Source organism: Petaurus breviceps, unplaced genomic scaffold (genome assembly GCF_028583685.1).
Source record: "Petaurus breviceps papuanus isolate PSGF00001 unplaced genomic scaffold, PetGlider_PUasm1.0 90849, whole genome shotgun sequence".
NCBI classification, from domain to species: Eukaryota; Metazoa; Chordata; class Mammalia; order Diprotodontia; family Petauridae; genus Petaurus; species Petaurus breviceps.
This window is the reverse complement of record NW_027187361.1, coordinates 960,623-978,480: the sequence shown is the minus strand read 5'-3', so window position 1 is coordinate 978,480 and position 17,858 is coordinate 960,623. Positions and strand designations below refer to the sequence as shown.

The 17,858-nt window shown below is 39.1% G+C and overlaps 1 long non-coding RNA gene across 1 annotated transcript in view; it reads right to left on the bottom strand.

Annotated features, from left to right (window-relative positions):
• The window catches only part of LOC138149814 (uncharacterized), a 96,872-nt gene extending 79,710 nt beyond the window's left edge, over positions 1-17,162 (bottom strand). The window contains exon 1 of the long non-coding RNA XR_011165420.1: positions 16,843-17,162. This is a non-coding gene — a long non-coding RNA (uncharacterized lncRNA). The remainder of the gene's footprint in view (positions 1-16,842) is intronic.
• Between the last annotated feature and the right edge of the window lie 696 nt (positions 17,163-17,858).

Sequence of the window (17,858 nt, the reverse complement as noted above, 5' to 3'; positions counted from 1 at the left end):
AGATAAAGTAAAGAAACTTATTTTTTTATCTATTTTTCATTAGCAAAATAAGGAAAAATGCATCATTTATGTAAAATTAAGCTTTGCCATTTGATATTTACATACATATTTAGCAATAAGCTTCTATACTTGATCATAAGCAATTAAAAGGAAAAAATGTGATTTCCCAAAAACTTCCGGTTTACAGTCTTTTCTACTCAACTGGAAACTGATCCTTTTTCTAAATTATTTTCTGCTACATTCCAAGTATATATATATATATAACATTTTAATTTGGGGAGAATAAGGACTTATCATTAAAACAGCTCATTGTAAAAATCCCTTTGGCTTTACCAGCCATCAAGATCCCTGTTATTTTTGCTTCATTTCCTTTGACATCTGTTAGATGGCATTTGTGCAGGGTTATTTTTAAATGGATTGTGTTTTTAAAGCATCTCCTTACATTTCTATAGGGGTCAGTACAAAGATATGTGCTTTGGATTCTCTGTTCCTGTATAATGGATTACAATAACCCCATCCACTTCCCTGTTGTTTCACTTAGAATGCTTTGATGTGAATAAAGACTGTGCTGATTTGTTCAAACAGCTGGTTACCGTATTGAAGGTTCCCCCCATCTCATTTATGTTTAAAAAAAAAAAAAAGCTGATGTCATTCTCAGGAGAACCTACTAAGTCCTTCCTGCTGGACAATTCTGTAATCTGACAAAACTAAAATACCCTTCATCAATCTCATCACGCTGTTCTAAACAGTAGAGAAGGGGGTCATCCTCTTCATCATCATCATCATCATCATCATCATCATCATCACCATTATTATTATTATTATATCTAAATAAAGTACCTACTCAAAGAGTAAAAGGGAGAAAAATAAGTGAGGTAAGAAAAGGTTATGAAATTTTCAGCTGAGACACTGAAGCCCTGGTGTTCAATTACATAAAGGGAAATGTGAGATAATAGGCTTTCTACTTCATCCCCAGAGTTTTACTGCTGATCAGGAAAAAACTCGAGTGGAAGGCAGCAAATGAAGGGCTACTTTGCAGAGACCCCTCCCATCCGTTACCTTAACACAAAGACTCAGCTGAAATCCTGCAATCCTGCTTTGTGTGCATCAAGTCACCTTTTAATTGATTGTGAAAACTTGCCAGTGTGAGCACACCCCCTGGTCTCATAAATCAATTAGTGTTAAATTCACCTAAGCCCAAGGGCTGCAGGATCATCTAATGAAGCTCTGGTCTGAGCCCCTCTATGAAAGAGTCTGCAATAACATCCCCAGCAAATGAGCCTGGAAACAAGTGGAAACACACCTTCAGCTTGCATTTGCGTAGGTTATGCTAAAAATTTTCTCCACCTGAGGCCCAATGAAAGTGTTAGAAATCAAATGTGGAATTCAAGGTAGAAAAAGCCCCCAAACAGTTGAATACAAATAACTTTTCAAATACTTAAAGAAAAAAAAATAATTGCATAGAAACATGTTCAAAAACTGCTTGCTACCTCTTTTTTTTTTTTTTGCTACCTGAAAAGTAGGTCAACAATTCTCTGTGCTTTGAAATGAAGAGCCGGCGAATGCACAGGGAGAATGAACCAAATTTAATTTTAGACCATTAAAGTTGACTGGGCTTCCACAAAGAAATCTAAGCTGTTAGAATTGAGCCTTGTGTGAGTTCTGATGCCTATGTTCTCAAGTCAGAGAGTATGTTGGATTATTCCTTCAACACAGAGCTTTTCTAAATTTTTTTAAGGCCTTCTAAATACAGTTCAAAACATAATGAAGATTAGATTGTGCAGCCTGGCGTACTGTCAGGTGAAAGGTTCAGTTTTGCAGTCCGGGGATTTTTTTAACAGTTAAGTGAATCACTTGTCAATTGCAGTGTCATCAAAGTTGTCTACACAATCTGAACGAATAAGAATAGGCCAAAAAAGCAGAGAGAATGTGATCTATTTAATGACAGCTACAATTATGCACTTTTCTTTTTACCCTCCCCTGAAAATCATTTGAAAGAAACTTTCTCTCACTAAAAGGGAAAGTGAACCTTTTATTTTGCAGTCTTTCAAGGTAATTCACTCCCTGTTCTCAGCCTTTGAGATAACCCAACATCATCCCAGCATTCAACGATTGCTTAAAAGAGGATTTGGGGCAAAAAAGGGGGAGGGGGGAAGGGCGTTCTAGTTTAGCTGAGATACACAAAACTGCACATCAGTGAGGTCAACTGAATATTAAAATCCAGTAATGACGGATGAAATAATTACACCCCATCTGGATACACTACGAATTTTGAATGGCTTTTTTTATTATTATTATTTTAGTTTATAGCCTCAGTTACAAATGAGAGCATTAGTGGTGTTTGTAAAGTATCCAGGGTTTCTGGTGGATGTTCACCAAGCTGCTGCAGGCTTTCCATTTGGATCTGCTCCATCGTGAAGACTTATTTTCCTGACAGCTTGCCCACTTTATCTTGAGTTTCTTTCATACTAGAAACCAAAAAGCGGCTTCCAAAATATAGGACATAAAATGCACAATGTGGATGCGTTTATGCATGACTTTCCCCCCACAGGGGAGAAATTAAAAGAAGAGTCCATCAAGTTTTAAAATTTCTAATGGGTTTCAGGGTATCTTATCTCAAAGGTGATACAAAAGATTAGTAATTTTTAAAAATTTATTGGCTTTAAAAACTTTAGCTTCCAGTGCTTATTTAGACTATTTCTATATTCATTCACATTCCAACAAATATTTAATACAAAAAAATAGAGAAGGAAAAATAGTCATTCACAGAGTCTAATAGCAACTCTACTTATGTGAGTCAGCCAGATACCAAAGTCACATTTTCTACGTCCAAAAGATCAGGAAATATAAACTATACCTCTTTAAGGCTACTGAATTAACCTTTTTTTTAAAGAGTCATATCTAAAAGCAAAAGTCATGCTGCTTATGACTTCAGATAAACCTAGCAGTGATCTGAATCAGTTGTAATATGGGAGAAATAACTAGTCCCATTGTTCAGTTACTTTTGGCACAAATAACAGGAAAATAGATTTAAAAAAAAACAGATAATCACTTAAAAGAATACTATAATAATGCATTTCCAAACAATAGCCAATATTCAATACTAACAATATATATATATATATATATATATATATATATGTAACAAGAAATCACCTTTTAGGGGCAGCTAGAGGGCACAGAGAATAGAGCACTGGCCCTGGAGTTAAGACGACCTGAGTTCAAATCCAGCCTCAGACACTTAACACTTATTAGCTATGTGACCTTGGGCAAGTCACTTAACTCCAATTGCCCTGCCTTCTCCCCTCAAAAAAAAAAAAAATCACCTACTATCATGATAGACAGTCATTCTTACTTATTGCTTAATAAAGGTGTTATCTTTTTAGAAGATAAAATGTTATCAATTTGTCTTCAAAATGTTGAACATTCTTAAGAAAAGTGGCATTTTCTTCTCAACGAATGTACTTGTTATTTAGAGAACTTTTTTGTATTGAGATAGGTTTTGTCTTTGTGTTGCTTTGGACTTTTTAAAAATGTATTAGGGTTTTTTGTAAAGTACATTTTTGTTGATGATGCTTAAACTACTGAGAACTTTTAAAATGTTAGGTTTTGATTTCACATCCATCTAATTGGCAAAGTTTACAAAAAGGAAAATGACAAATGTTGGAGGGGCTGCAGGAAAAATAGGCACAAGAATGTACCGTTAGCCATTTTGAAAAGCAATTTGGAAATTGCAACAACAAAAAAATTATAAACCCTGCATACCCTTTGACCCAGAGATACCACTAATAAGCCTAACCCTAAGTAGATCGAAGAAAAAAGAAAAGTTACTTTATGTACAAAAACATTTATTGAGGCTCTTTTTTTTTGTGGTGGCAAAGAATTGGAAGCCAAGTGGGTGTCCATCAATTAGGAAATGGGTAAACAAAAGATAGTATACAAATGCAATGGGATACTTTTGTGCTTTGGATTAAGAGACAGTTTCAGATAAACCTGGGAAGCCTTATATGGACTGATGCAGAGTGAAGTGAGCAGAATCAGAAAAATGATTCATATCATAACAGCAATAGTGAAAATAATTTTGAAAGCCTTAAGAACTCATTGACAAAATGATGAATCATGATTCCAGAGGACCAGTGATAAAGAATGCTGTCCATCCCCTGAGAAGGGATAGATTAACATGTAGAATGAGATATACATTTTTGGACATGGCCAAAATAGGATATTTTTTTTTTTTGCTTAACTATGCTTATTTGTTACAAGGGTTTGCTTTGGTTATCTTGTGGAGAAAGGAGAGAAAAAATAAAAAACTGATAATTTTTAAAATATAATTTAACTTTTGAAAATGTGTCTTAGATAACACAGAATAGAAACCAACTGTTAAAGGCAAGGAATGTTTGGTCGAAATGTTGAATCCTTCAAGATAACAAACTGCCACCAAAGTACTCTTAATTCCTAGAATCACAGACCTAGAGTTGGGAAGGACCTTAAAGGACCAACCCCCTCCATTTTTCGGATGAGGAAACTCAGGCCCAGAAACATCAAGTGATATGCACTTGGATGACAGGCAGGATTTGAACCCGATTTACTAGGTGCACAGATCTAGAATTACAGTGGCTACTAGAACATTAGAAGTTCAACTCCCTCATTTTAGTATACAGAGCTTAAATACATTAGACCAAATTCATATAAACAGTAAATATATAGGTAGAATTTGAACTCAGGTCATAGAATCATGAATCTAGGACTAAAAGTATCCTTAGAGATTATCTAGTCCAATACCTTATCAGTAAAGATAAGGAAACTGAGGCCCAGGGAAATTAAGTGACTTGTCCAAAGTCACACAAGAATCAGAGGCAGAATCTGAACCCAGTTCATAGGATCATAGAGCTAAATCTAGAATGGACATTAGCCATCATCTAATCCAACCCTGTCATTTCACTGATTAGGAAACTGAGGCCAGAGAAGTTAAGTATCTTTTCCCAAATTCACACAGAAAGTAAGTTTCTGAGATGAGATGTGAATGTAAATCATAAGCTCAGAGGGTTCTATCATCTAGAACTGGAAAAGATCTCTAAGGCCATCCAATCCAATCCCTTGATTTTACAGAAGAGGAGACTGAGGACCAGGGAGGTTAAGCAGCTTGGCCAAGATCACACAGGGAGTGATTTAAACCTAGGTCTTCTGACACCAGGGCCAGGCTCTTTCCATGGTGCTTCTCTTAATCATAGGGTGAGCAACAAAATGTCAATGTGTTTCAATCCTTGGGGAAATTTTAATAAATTTTCCATAATGAATAATCAGTACTTCCCAAAATGACTTCTGGCTGCTGTCTAGCTAATAGTCACTCTATGACTCTGAACTGAACTGAGAGCCCAGTTTTTTGTTTTTTTCTACTTCTTTTGTTTTGGCATAAAGGAAGCAATGATGCTTTAACTTTTCAATTTTGACATTTCTGCCAACTATACTCTTCACCAAGCCAAAAAAATATCTACCAAAACAAATACACATAAAAAGAATGAGAAAATTGGAAGAAGAAAATAGGCTAAATGTGTGTGTGTACCTGTGTGTGTGTGTGTGAGAGCAGAGAGAAAATGAGAGAGAGAGAGAGAGAGACAGAGAGAGAGAGAGAGAGAGAGAGAGAGAAAGAGAGAGGGGGGGGGGAGAAGGAGAGAGAGAGAGACACTCTCCATTTTCACCTAATCTATTCAAAGCTTTTCTTTCTGGGTGCTAATTACCTACTGAAAGGCTGGGCATCAATCATTTCATTTCTAACTCCTGAGGGCTGACAATGCAATCACTATCAAGAATTTTATAACTAATACTGTTCATTATAATGGAGTATAACCTATACTTTCTGGTCCTTGAATGATATTTTTAAGAAACAGGCCATATGAATGGTGGCAGTACAAATTGTCTACATTGAAAAATAAATAAATTCCTACATGCTATGGCCCTTCCTAAAAAATTTCATCCCTTGCCTACTTTATGCTCCAGCCAAAATGCCACCACTAAGGATTATTTATTTAACTCAAAACCTTGATTCCTATTAAATACAGGTACCCCCTAGAAGTGATAACATTTTTAGTTACTTGTACACACAGAGTCATCCCTAAAAAGGTGCATGACACACTAACTCAACATTCTTATACAGGTAAAATACAAATTAAATGAACTTCAAGGTCAGCCTTGGAAAGAAGTCACAAAAGGGCACCTTGTTTGCCTTCCCTCCACCCTTGTTGCAGTCATCTACCAATCTTTAGGAACACTTTTCTCCCTTGATGACTTTAGTACCTGGTCATAGGCTTCCTTCCCATCCTATCTCCTGGTTATCTTTCTCAGCAATTTTAATATCTATATTGACTACCTTTCTAATAATCTGACTTTACATTTTACGTTACTATGGAACATTGACTCTCTGGTTACATTTTTGTGCTATGTAAATTCAATAACTTTCTTGATGTTGTTCAGCAATCCTTTTTTAATAGCATATTATTTCTTACAATTACATGTAAAGACTATTTTTAACATTTTTTTAAATTTTGAGTTCCAAATTTTTCTCCCTCCTTCCTTTTCCCCCTCCCTAAAACAGTAAACAATTTGATATGTTATATATTTGCAATCACATAAAACATTTCCATATTAGTCATGTTATGAAAGAAGAAATAGACCAAAAGGAAAAAAAAACATGAAAAAATAAAGAAAGTGAAAATAGTAGGCTTCAATTTGCCTTCAGACTTCTCTGTATGCAGATAGCATTTTCCATCACGAGTCCTTCAGAATTGTGGTGGATTGTTGTATTGCTGAGAAGAGTTAAGTCATTCATAGTTAATCATCTTACAGTGTTGCTGTTACTGTGTACCATAGCCTCCTGGTTCTGCTTACTTCACTTTGCATTAGTTCATGCAAGTCTTTCCAGGTTTTTCTGAAATCGGCCTGCTCCTCATTTCCTATAGCACAATAATATTTTACTACATTCATACACCACAACTTGTTTAGTCATTTCCTAACTGATGGGAATCCCTTCAGTTTCTAATGTTTTGTCACCACAAAAAAGAGGTGTTATAAATATTTTTGTACGTGTTGGTCTTTTTCTCTTTTTTATGACCCCTTTGGGACATAGACCTAGTAGCGGTATTGCTAGATCAAAAAGTAGACACAGTTTTACAGCCCTTTGGGCATAGTTCCAAATTACTCTCCAGAGATCATTTCACAACTCCACCAACAATGCCTTAGTGTTCCAATTTTCCACATCACCTCCAACATTTATCTTTTTTGTCATATTAGCCAATCTGATAGGTGTGAAGTCATATTTTCTCACCTCCATGACTTTGCTCAAGCTACTCTCTATTCCTTAAATTTCTTCCCATCTCATCTTGTTGACATCTTTCTATCCTCTAATATTAAGCTCAACTGCCACCTCCTCTCTTACAACCTTCTTTGAACACTCTAGCTAGAATCAATGCCTTCCTTTAAAACACTCTGTACTCATGTAGTTTTTGTATTATTGTTTTAATTTGTGTTTTTCTAATGCATTTTTTCACATGACTATAAGTAACTTTGATTTCTTTATCTGAAAACTGCCTGTTCATATCCTTTGACCATTTATCAACTGGGGAATGGCTTATATTCTCATAAATTTGGCTCAGTTCTCTACATAGTTGAGCAATTAAAGCCTTTATCATAGACAATGGCTGTTTCCCAGTTTTCCAACAGTCCTTTTATATATCACTCAGACTCCCTATCACCTCTCTATAATACCAATTTAAAACTTTCTTTCCCCTAAAGCTTCAGATTCCACCCTATATTCCACCATTCTCCAACTTAACAAAGAACTGAAGGCCATCCCACTGAAGCCCTCTTCTAGTTCTGATCCCAAAATTTCTGGGAGTTCATGCCTCCTCAGCTCCTTCCCTCCATTCTCTAGTGGTTGACCTTCTGACCAAGGCTACCCCTTTCACCTGTGTCCCTGAGATCAATCCATGCATGTTTTGTTGACCTTCTCCTTTGGTGAGTTCATCCACTTCTACTACAACTTAGGATCAAAGAACGAGAGTTGGAAGAGAACTTGGAGGATGGTAAGTTTTTTACAGAGGAAAATGGGACCCAGAGAGGCAGAGGACTTTGCCCGAAGTCACACAACTAATAAGTGGAGACAAGATTCAAACTCAGCTTTTCTTAACTCCAAGTTTAGTGACTGATCCATTGTACCACTTCAACTCTCATCTCTAAGCAGAAGACTCACAGAACAATAACTTAAGACTGCACTATGACTTTTGGGATGGCTTGTGTATTTTTCTAGTCCTGATCTCTCTTTCGAGAGAGCCATTGCCACCACAGAGTGGCATTACTAAATGCTTGCTATCACTGCTGTAGTATCCCAATGGGCACTTCAAGTTCAACATGTTTAAAACATAAACTAATATTTTTTCCCAAAAAAACATGTCTCCTCTTCCCCATCAATGGCACAACCATTTTCTGTCACCCACGTTTATAACCTCCTTAGTCCCTGGCTCCTTCTTTGTCTCACTATGTTCTGTCAACCGTATCTCTGTAATACCCTCTAGATCTGTGCCCTTTATACCATTCCCACTCTTCCTACACTAGTTACATCTTGTGACCTCTTTTTTACACCACTGAAACAGCCGCCCAGTCGGTCTTCCTCTGTAGCCCTTTCTCCTCCAAACCATCTATCAGATTCATCTTTCTAAACCACAGGTGTAATCATGTCTTTCTATTCTTCAGAAATTTCAAATGGCTCCTTACTGCCCACCAAATATGATCCAAATGCCTTAGACTCTTCCAAATTAAATTCTAAACTAACGACCTCTTTGGGCTTATCTCATATATTTCACAAATAGCCCAACTATACTGCTCACTATTCCATAAACACAAGTCATACTTTCTCACCTCCGTGACTTTGCTCAAGCTACTCTCTCTTCCTTAAATGTCTTCCCATCTCATTTGTTGACATCTTTCTATCCTCTAATATTTAGCTCAAATGCCACCTCCTTTCTTACACCTTGTTTGAACACTCTAGCTAGAATTAATCCCTTCCTTTAAAACACTTTGTATTCCTCATGCCGTTTTTGTATTATATTTGTGTGTATGTCTTATTACCACACGTGTATACACACACACACACACACACATCACTATGCATAGTAGGGTACATAGTAGGTGTTTTAATAAAGATAAATCAAATGAATAAATAGAGGCATAAATGAATGAATTAATGAATGAATATGCAACTCTAAGAAGAAGGAATCTTTACCTTGTTATTTGGGAGATTAAAGAGGTAACAGTTTTGAAATAGAGGCTAATATATTTTATATAGGTGAGCTTCATGTCTTTTTTCATACCAGGTGACTCTCTCCTTCTCTTCATAGATTATTATAGCACCTTCTCCAAAGGACTATAGGTGGTTTCCGCGTTAGTGCAAATGAGTTTCCCTAAAGAATTGCAAAGAAACCACAATGCTAGTGGGCATATAACCAGCACCCGGGAAAGGAATTTTCTTAAATTGGGGGGAAAATCAAGGAAAACAAACATTGCCTATTTCTCCATTTTGCCTAGGGCTAGCCCTAATAACCTGCTTTCTTACAGGCTATTTCTAAAAGATTCACATCTAAGGATGTCATGCTAATTGCATCAGGGGGCTTATACAATCTGTTATGTTTCCGCTGAGGCTGCCAAGATGGTTGAAGACTTAATTTCCAATTCTAGTTTTGTGTATTTCATACCAAACTGGGAACATCAACTTTCCTGAACCAAAAAAAACACTGCATTAAAATGACAATAATAAGAAATATTAATTTAAACTGAAGCTACACCAAATTCTTAGCCTACAGTCACCCTAAAACCTGGTTAAATCAGAACCTTAAAGCCCTTGGGGTAAGTCGAAGGTTCACAATAACATGAGGAGGCTGATTTCTCCTTGAAATGCACATAGATCACATGCATCTTTTAAGTGCTAATGAAATTAATAATATTGGGGCTAATTATTAATTATGTGGGGTTTATTTTTTTAATTTAACAGTTTATGTTTTCCCAATTGCATGTCAAAACAATTCCTTCCTTTTTTTCATTTTGAATTCCAAATTCTCTCCTTCCTCCCCTCCTTGAGAAGTCATGTGGTGAAAGAAAACACAGACAAAAAGAAGATGAAAGTTTTTAAAAGTATGCATTCGGTAATTATATGTATTTTTACTTGGTAGAATAAAAACTCCTGAAGGCAGGGACTGTTTTATTTTTGTCTTTGTAAATCCAATGTTTTAGCACACTGCCTGGTATACAGTAGGCATTTAATAAATGTTTGTTAGTCTTTATTGATTGACTGATTGACCAGAACAGCATTTTGAAGGATAGACTGGTTTTGCTTGTTAACTTGTTTTGAGACCAGGTCTCTTTATCAGGATCTCAATATAGCAAAGTTGCCACTCAGATGAGCTCCATTTTTTTTCAAAACTGGTATAGCTCACCCCTCCTTAGACAGCTTGGTCCTCCTCACCACCATCACCACCATCCCCCTTCTCAAGGACTCCACTACATTTTGTCTGTGGATGTTACTGCCCCCTTGGACACCTGATCAGTTATAACACAAGTTTGGCTTAGAATTCCCAAACTCAATCAATCCACCAGCCTCTGCCTCCCCCAGGAGCAGGGATGATAGGGCACCATGTCCAGCCTGAAGGATAGAACACACTGACAGCAGGAAGCCAGTTGGGAGGTTGTTACAACTGTGGGGGCAAGAGGTTATAGGGACCTGAACCTGGATAGCTACAGGAGAAGAAAAAAGAAAGATACAGATCCAAGAGATAGCAAAGATTCAGCAGAACTTGAAGCTACATGAGGAGAATGAACAAGTCACAGATTGTCTACAAAATGTTCACTCTGAGTAACTAGAAGCTTGGTTGTGCTACCCTTAGAAAATGAGAAGTTAAGAGGAAAAACAGATTTGGGGAAGGAAATGAGAAGTTGAATTTGAAATGACAGCTCAACATCTAGGTAGAGATAGTCATTTGACAGTTGGAAAAGTGAAACCAGAGTTCTAGAAAGTCTGGCCTGGAGATAGAGATTTGGGAGTACCATACATGAAAATAATCACTGAAGCCACAAGAGTAGATGAGTTAAAGGAAGAGATAGTAGAAAGAAAAATTCAGGATTCAGGGACAGAACCTTGAGAGACACTCCCACTTATGGGGGTATTGAGTAGGCTTAGACAGAACCCACCAAAGGCACTAAAGGAAGAGCTGGAGAATCAGCCTTAGAGGATCTTAGAGCTGTAAGAGTTATACGGTCCAACTGATAACCAAAGGACTAATCCCCTCTGATCTTCTAAGGTCACTCTTAGCTCAAGATCTTCCCTTGCCTACTTGAGAAGCAGAATGGAATAGTGAGAAGGAATAGGCTGGGCCCAGAATGGAGAAGGTCTAGCTTCAGATAAAAAAAAAAAATCTCCAATGGCTCCCTACTGCCTCTTGGGTCAAACACAAAATCCTCAGGATGGCATTTAAGGCTTTCTATGTCCAACTGCCCTTTCAATTTCCGACTACCTTTCCAGACTTACTGCATTTTACTCCCTATCACATACTCTGTATTCCAGTCAAACTGACCTGCTGTCTGTTCCAGGTACACAACAACAACCCAACTCCTAGTGCCTCTCCCCACTGCCCTTGTTAAAGCTCTCTCCCTCTTGAAAATATTGTGTATTATTCTGCATATCCTTTATCTTTTTTTATTTATCTATTATCTATTTATGGACCGTGTCCTCATTCCCCACTCCTGCACTACCACCACCCCAAAGCTCTAACAATTAGAGCTATCCCAAAGTATACTTCATCTATAAAAAGAAGATAATGGCATTCACATCCAATTGCAATCCAGCAATCAATCAAAAGGTCCTTCTTTCCCACACCATAAGCATACAGGAAAGACATGGATTACCTTCTCATGCTCCAAATTCAAGGGGGGAGGTTTACATCAGGCCAAGTATACTACAAAGTTCATCCAGCCTGGGTTGTCACTGGCAAGTCCCCCATTACAAATATAAAGATCTTTACAAGTCTTAAAGCATTATATGAATGCCAATTGTTGCTATTATTATTGAAGATCCCCAGTGACAGGGAAATTACTAGTATTCAAGATCGTTCATTGTTATTAATAATAACAATAACTCACATTTGTAAAGCACTTTACAGTTTACAAAATGCTTCCTTCACAGCAAACACCAAAGACACAAATACCATTCTCTTCTTTTTACAGAAGAAGCATACTTTGGGATAGCTCTTATTGTTAGGAAGTTTTTTCTTATATACAACAAAAATCTACTTCTGTAAATTTTGTATCATTCCCACACCACTTCCTTCTTCACTCCTATCTCATTGGAAGAGGCCCTTTTCCTTGCCAAAGCCAATCAACCCTTCTGTATGCACCCTTAATCTCTCATACTCTCCCACTTTCCCTCGAAGATTGTCCCTACCATCACTCCCACTCTCTAATCTTGACTCTTCTTACTTACTAGCTCCTTCCCTACAATCTGCAAACCCCTGCCCATTCCCCATCCCCATCCTTTAAAAAACTTACTTGATCCTACACATCCTTACTAATTTCCCCACTCTGTGTCTCTACCCCATTCTCCTTGGGAAAGCCATCTACATTTAGTTACCTTCGTGTCCTCTCCTCTCTCTCCTAAACCCTCTGCAGTCCACTTTCCATCATAACTCAACTGAAACTGCTCTTTCCAAAATTACCAACAATTTCTTCATTGCAAAATCTACAACCTATACATAAAATCAGTGACCAAATCATGTCATTCCTACCTTATATGCCCTCCTTTTCTCCACTCACATAACATCCACCCTAGTTCTGGCCCTCCCTCATCACCTCTTACCCAGATGATTGCCAATAGTCTTCTAACTGCTCTGCCTGCCTCTAATTTCTCCACTCAGCAGTCAAAACTATTTCCCTAAAGCACAGATCTGACCAACTCACCCTACTACTCAATAAACCCATGTGATTCCCTAGTATCTCTAAGAGCAAATATAAAATTCTCTGGTCATGTAAAGCTTTTTATGACCTGATCCCTTCCTACCTTTCCAATCTTCTTACACTTTACTCCCCTCCACATGCTATAAATCCAGCTACACTGGCCCATTTATTTTCTCTCTCTCTCTCTTTTTTTTTTTTTTGCATAGTACAATCCATCTCTTTCCTGCATGCCTTTGAATTGGTTATCTGCTATGCCTGGAATCCTCAACCTCCTCACCCACCTGTGCCTGTTTTTCTCTCTTTCTATAAGATTCAGCTCAAATCCCCCTCTTCTACAGGAGACTAGAGAAACCAAGCCACTAAGTGTTTTCCCTGTTCCTTTCCTTCTATTTTGCATATATCTTGTCTTTACAGGCATACCTCAGAGATAATGCAGTTTTGATTCCAGACCAGCTCAACAAAGTGAATATTGAAATAAAGCAGGTCACATGAATTTTTTTGTTTACCAGTGCATATAAAAGTTATGTTTATACTATAGTCTCTTAAGAGTATTATATATTATAGAGAGTATTATGTCTAAAAAAATAATGTACATACCTTAATTGAAAAATACTTTATCCCTAAAAAATGCTAACCTTCATCACAGCCTTTCGTGGAGCAGTAATAATTTTTTGGGCAGAGTCTTGCCTCAATGTTGATGGTGGTTGACTGACCAAGGGGGTGGTTGCTGAAGGTTTGGTGACTGTGGAAGCTTCTTAAAATAAGACACCAATGCAGTTTGCCACATGGACTGACTCTTGCTTTCACTTGAAAGCTTAAAGGCCATTTCAGGGTTATTAATTGGCCTAATTTCAATACTGTTGTGTCTTGGTGAATAGGGAGGACTGAGGAGAAGGAGAGGGACTGGGGAGTATCGTTGCTGAAGCAGTCAAAACACACACAACATTTATCAATTCAGTTTGGCTTTTTTAATATGTGTTTTGTGGCACCCCAAAACAATTCCAATGGTAACATCAAAGATCAGGGATTACAAATCACCATCACTGATATAACAGACATTATGACAATGAAAACGTTTTAAATATTGTGAGAATTACCAAAATATGACACAGAGACAGTGTGAGCACATGCTTTTGGAAAAATGGCACCAGTGGAGGGTTGCCACAAACCTTCATTTGTTAAAAAAAACAACAACAACAACAAAAAACTCTAAACAAAAAACATCTGTGAAGCACAATAAAAGAAGGTATGCCCATAAGTCCTGGTTTACATTTAGTCTCCCCCATCTTAATGTTAGCTCTTTGGAAAAGCAGATTCTATTTTTGCCTTTTGTTGTTCAGTTGTGTCCAACTCTTTGTGACCCCACTTGGGTTTTTCTTGCCAAAGATACTGGAGTGGTTTGTCATTTCCTTCTCTAGCTTATTTTACAGTTGAGAAAACCAAGGCAAACCGGGTTAAGTGACTTGCCCAGGGTCACACAGCTAGTAAGAGTCTGAGGTCAGATTTGAACTCAGGAAGGTAAGTCTTGCTGACTCCAGGCCCAGTGCTCTATCCATTCCACTACCTAGATGCCCTGTTTCTTGCCTTTAGTGTTTAATAAATAAATGCTCATTGACTGGATGAAGTTGTATGTCAGCTACCATAGTTCCCTGAGGTCTTTTTCCTCCAGGCTTCACTTAGGCATAGGCAGGCAAATGGTAGCTATCAGAGCTGTGAGCTTGTCTGGAAATCCTGGATTCAAAATGCTGCTGGTGACCCAAAACCCAGCGATGGGACCCTAGGCAGATCGGGTAACTTCCCTGACTCTTATTCTCCTCACCTGTAAAATGGGGGGATTAGGAAGGACCTATAACACAGGAGTGCTGTGAGGCTTTGGGAATCTTCATGCTCCCTATAAAGGGGAACTATGGTTAGTATTATCTTGTGCACAAACTACTCCCATGTCAGAGATCCAGGAATACAGCTGTCACATGTTAGAATTGCTGGAGGTAAGAGTGCCAGTGGCTGTACTTTGCCCCCTCCCCCTCCCCCATATCCCTGAGGCCATGTCCTCCTTTCAGAGCTGCCTGACCCTGGCATTCACAAAGTCATAACACGCAGCAACCGCAGCCACACAGCAGCCAGAGTGCAGAAGGGAGGTGATTTCTCTTTCCACACCCCTCCAGGCATCAAGGCTTTTAAAGTGCTCTTACAAAGCCTGCTCCTCCCACAAATCAAGACCATCTTTCATCTTTCATTTATAGAGACAGCCACCACCACCCCACCCCACCCCCAGCCCCAAGAAACTTCATCATCTGAGACACGTATACAACCTCCCCCGGGTTTGGAAGCTCACATACCAGCCAACTAAAATGTACATGCTACTTTTTCTTAGCTTCTCAAAGTGCAATAGGAAAATGTGCTAAAACTCAGAAAACCTAGGAAACCCACGCCCATACACCGATCCTTTCCCTCGTCCCCTCCCCCAGCTCCCAGACAAAGCCTTTTGGAGGAGTTGCATAACCTGGCACGGAGGAACAAATGGAGTTTTTTGTGTATTTTTTTTTTCATCTGGCTTCACGTTATGGGAACAGATTGTGAACTATATGTTTGCCAATTTTTTTCCCCTGCGCCAGAACCATTTTTAAGTTATGTGTGTGCACAAAATGGCATTTAAAGGACTTAACTCTATCTCTCAAGTGGGCAAAAGAAAGGGCAGAACCCCCCCCCCAACACACACACACAACCTACGTCACAAAGACTTACCCAATGGAAGTGGGCTTTTTTCTTTGGGGTTTGTTTTGGGGTGGGTTTGGGTTTTGTTTGTTTTCTTTTCTAGTCTGGGGGCTGGGAGCAGGAGGGAGAGGGAACTAGGCTTAAACTCGCAGCTACTGAATAGTTAGTAACCTAGAAAAGGCGTATTTGGGGGAGTTATAGCCTGGTGGGGGAGGGGAGGTTAGCAAACTCTAGTCTTAGCTAGAAAGGGGCTCTGTTAACCTGGGGTCTCTAAACTTAGGCATTTTTTAAAAATATTCTATAACTGTATTTATGCATAATTGGTTTCCTTTGTCATCTGATGCATTTTTATGTATTAAACATTCTGAGAACGGGGTCCATAGGTCTAGCCCAGGCTGCCAAAGGGGTCAATTACACAGAAAAGGTTAGTGTAACTATTTCTGTATAATTGGTTTCCTCTGTAATCCTGTGTTTTTTATGCATTTAAAAATTATTCTTTTGTTACATATGTGATTGGGAAATAGTTAATGAAATAAATTTAAAAATGTTTAGGTAAAAAGTAAGACTGCCAAAGGGGTCAATACGAAAAAAAGTTAGTAATATACTGGACATACCCCCGTAGTTAGAGCTTAGACACCCCCTTTCCATTGATAAATAATGTGGTTGTAAACAAAAAAAATTTTTTTAATAAGCTTCCTGTTATTTCCCAAGGAAGGCTGGGGTCATTTTTGTTAGTAATTAATAACACTTAACATCATAAAGATCCAGGCCTTTTTTTTTAGTGATCAAATTTTTAAATCTTTTTTTTTTTAAAATAAATCCTTAATTAAGCCTTAGAGGAGAGATAGCCTATGTTTGATTTGCATTCAGAAAATTTAGTGTGTTTTAACATTGTCTGGTTAGGCTGAAAAGGAAACTGTAAATTTATACAGTCTGGTAAAAATATTTGGCATTTGCATCTTAATGAGTCTCTGGAATGGAAGCTGGTCTGGGCTAGTCACCTCCCCCTCCCTCCTCCTCCTCCTCCCCTCCCCCTCCAGCGCGGCTCCCCGCCCCCACCATTCGCACTCCGCCTCCCGTGCAGCGCAGCCGAGTGCGAGCTGCTGCCGCTTCCCCTCCCCCACCGCTACATATTACCATCCAAATTCTGCGCTGTCTAGAAAGGTCACGTGACCCTCATCAGTCTCCTGGGGTGGAGGAGGGGAAGCAGATTGAACCTGTTCTTTGTTAAGAGGTCAACGCCAGCTCCCAGAGCAGGAAAAGAATTACCGAAGAGTTTCGAAACACCGGGCACTCGCTTGTGCAGAGGAGGGGAAAAAGTGCCTTGGATTGCTTAGGGAAGGCAGGACGGGAATCCTGTCCCGTCTTTAACGTGACCCTCCCCCTCCCAGCCAGAGGCTAGCTCCGTGTTCCCCCCACATACGCCTCAGGGAGCCTCGCACCCCCAGGGGTCTAGTACGTTTAAAGGGCCTTTGCAATAAGAGATCCCTCCCTTAAGGGAAATGGGAATGGAGGTGATAGATAAAACCCTGCAGAAACCAGGAAGGGCCGGCTATTACTGAGTGGGCGTGGGGTACAAAGGGAAAGGGGAGTGGGCCTGAGAGCTTGCCAGGAAGATAAGGTTCCGGGGAGATGGGGAGAGAAAGGAAATTCCAGCCTCAAGTTTAGAAGCCGGGGCTTTCAGCAGAGAACAAAGCGGGAGGGGAGGACGTCCCGGAAGGTTCTGACCTCCCCTGGGCTTGCTTCAGCCCAAGTTTGCAGAGCCAAGCCTGCCATGCAATCGGAGCGAGGACCCAGAACAGTATGGCCGGCTAATTATCCTTTTGCATCTGTCCGGGGTGACCTCTGAAGCCTCATATTGTGAAATGGCTTAAAGAGGGTTTTAGGCTGTTAGCTAAGATGCCCGGTCTTCCCCCTTTAATCATGTGACGAAGCACCAGTGTCGGGGCACCCCTGCTCCGCGAAGTCCGCGCTTCCCTTTGTTTTCCACTCTGCAGAACGTTTTCGTCAATTACTTTCCCATTCAAGTCTCGATGATCAATTACAGAAATACAGACGCACTCCGACTTTTCTTCTCCAACCCTCATTATCTAAGGCTCAGATAAATGATCCTCCATCCCCCAGCTAGACAGAGACTGAATGTGTGCGTGGAG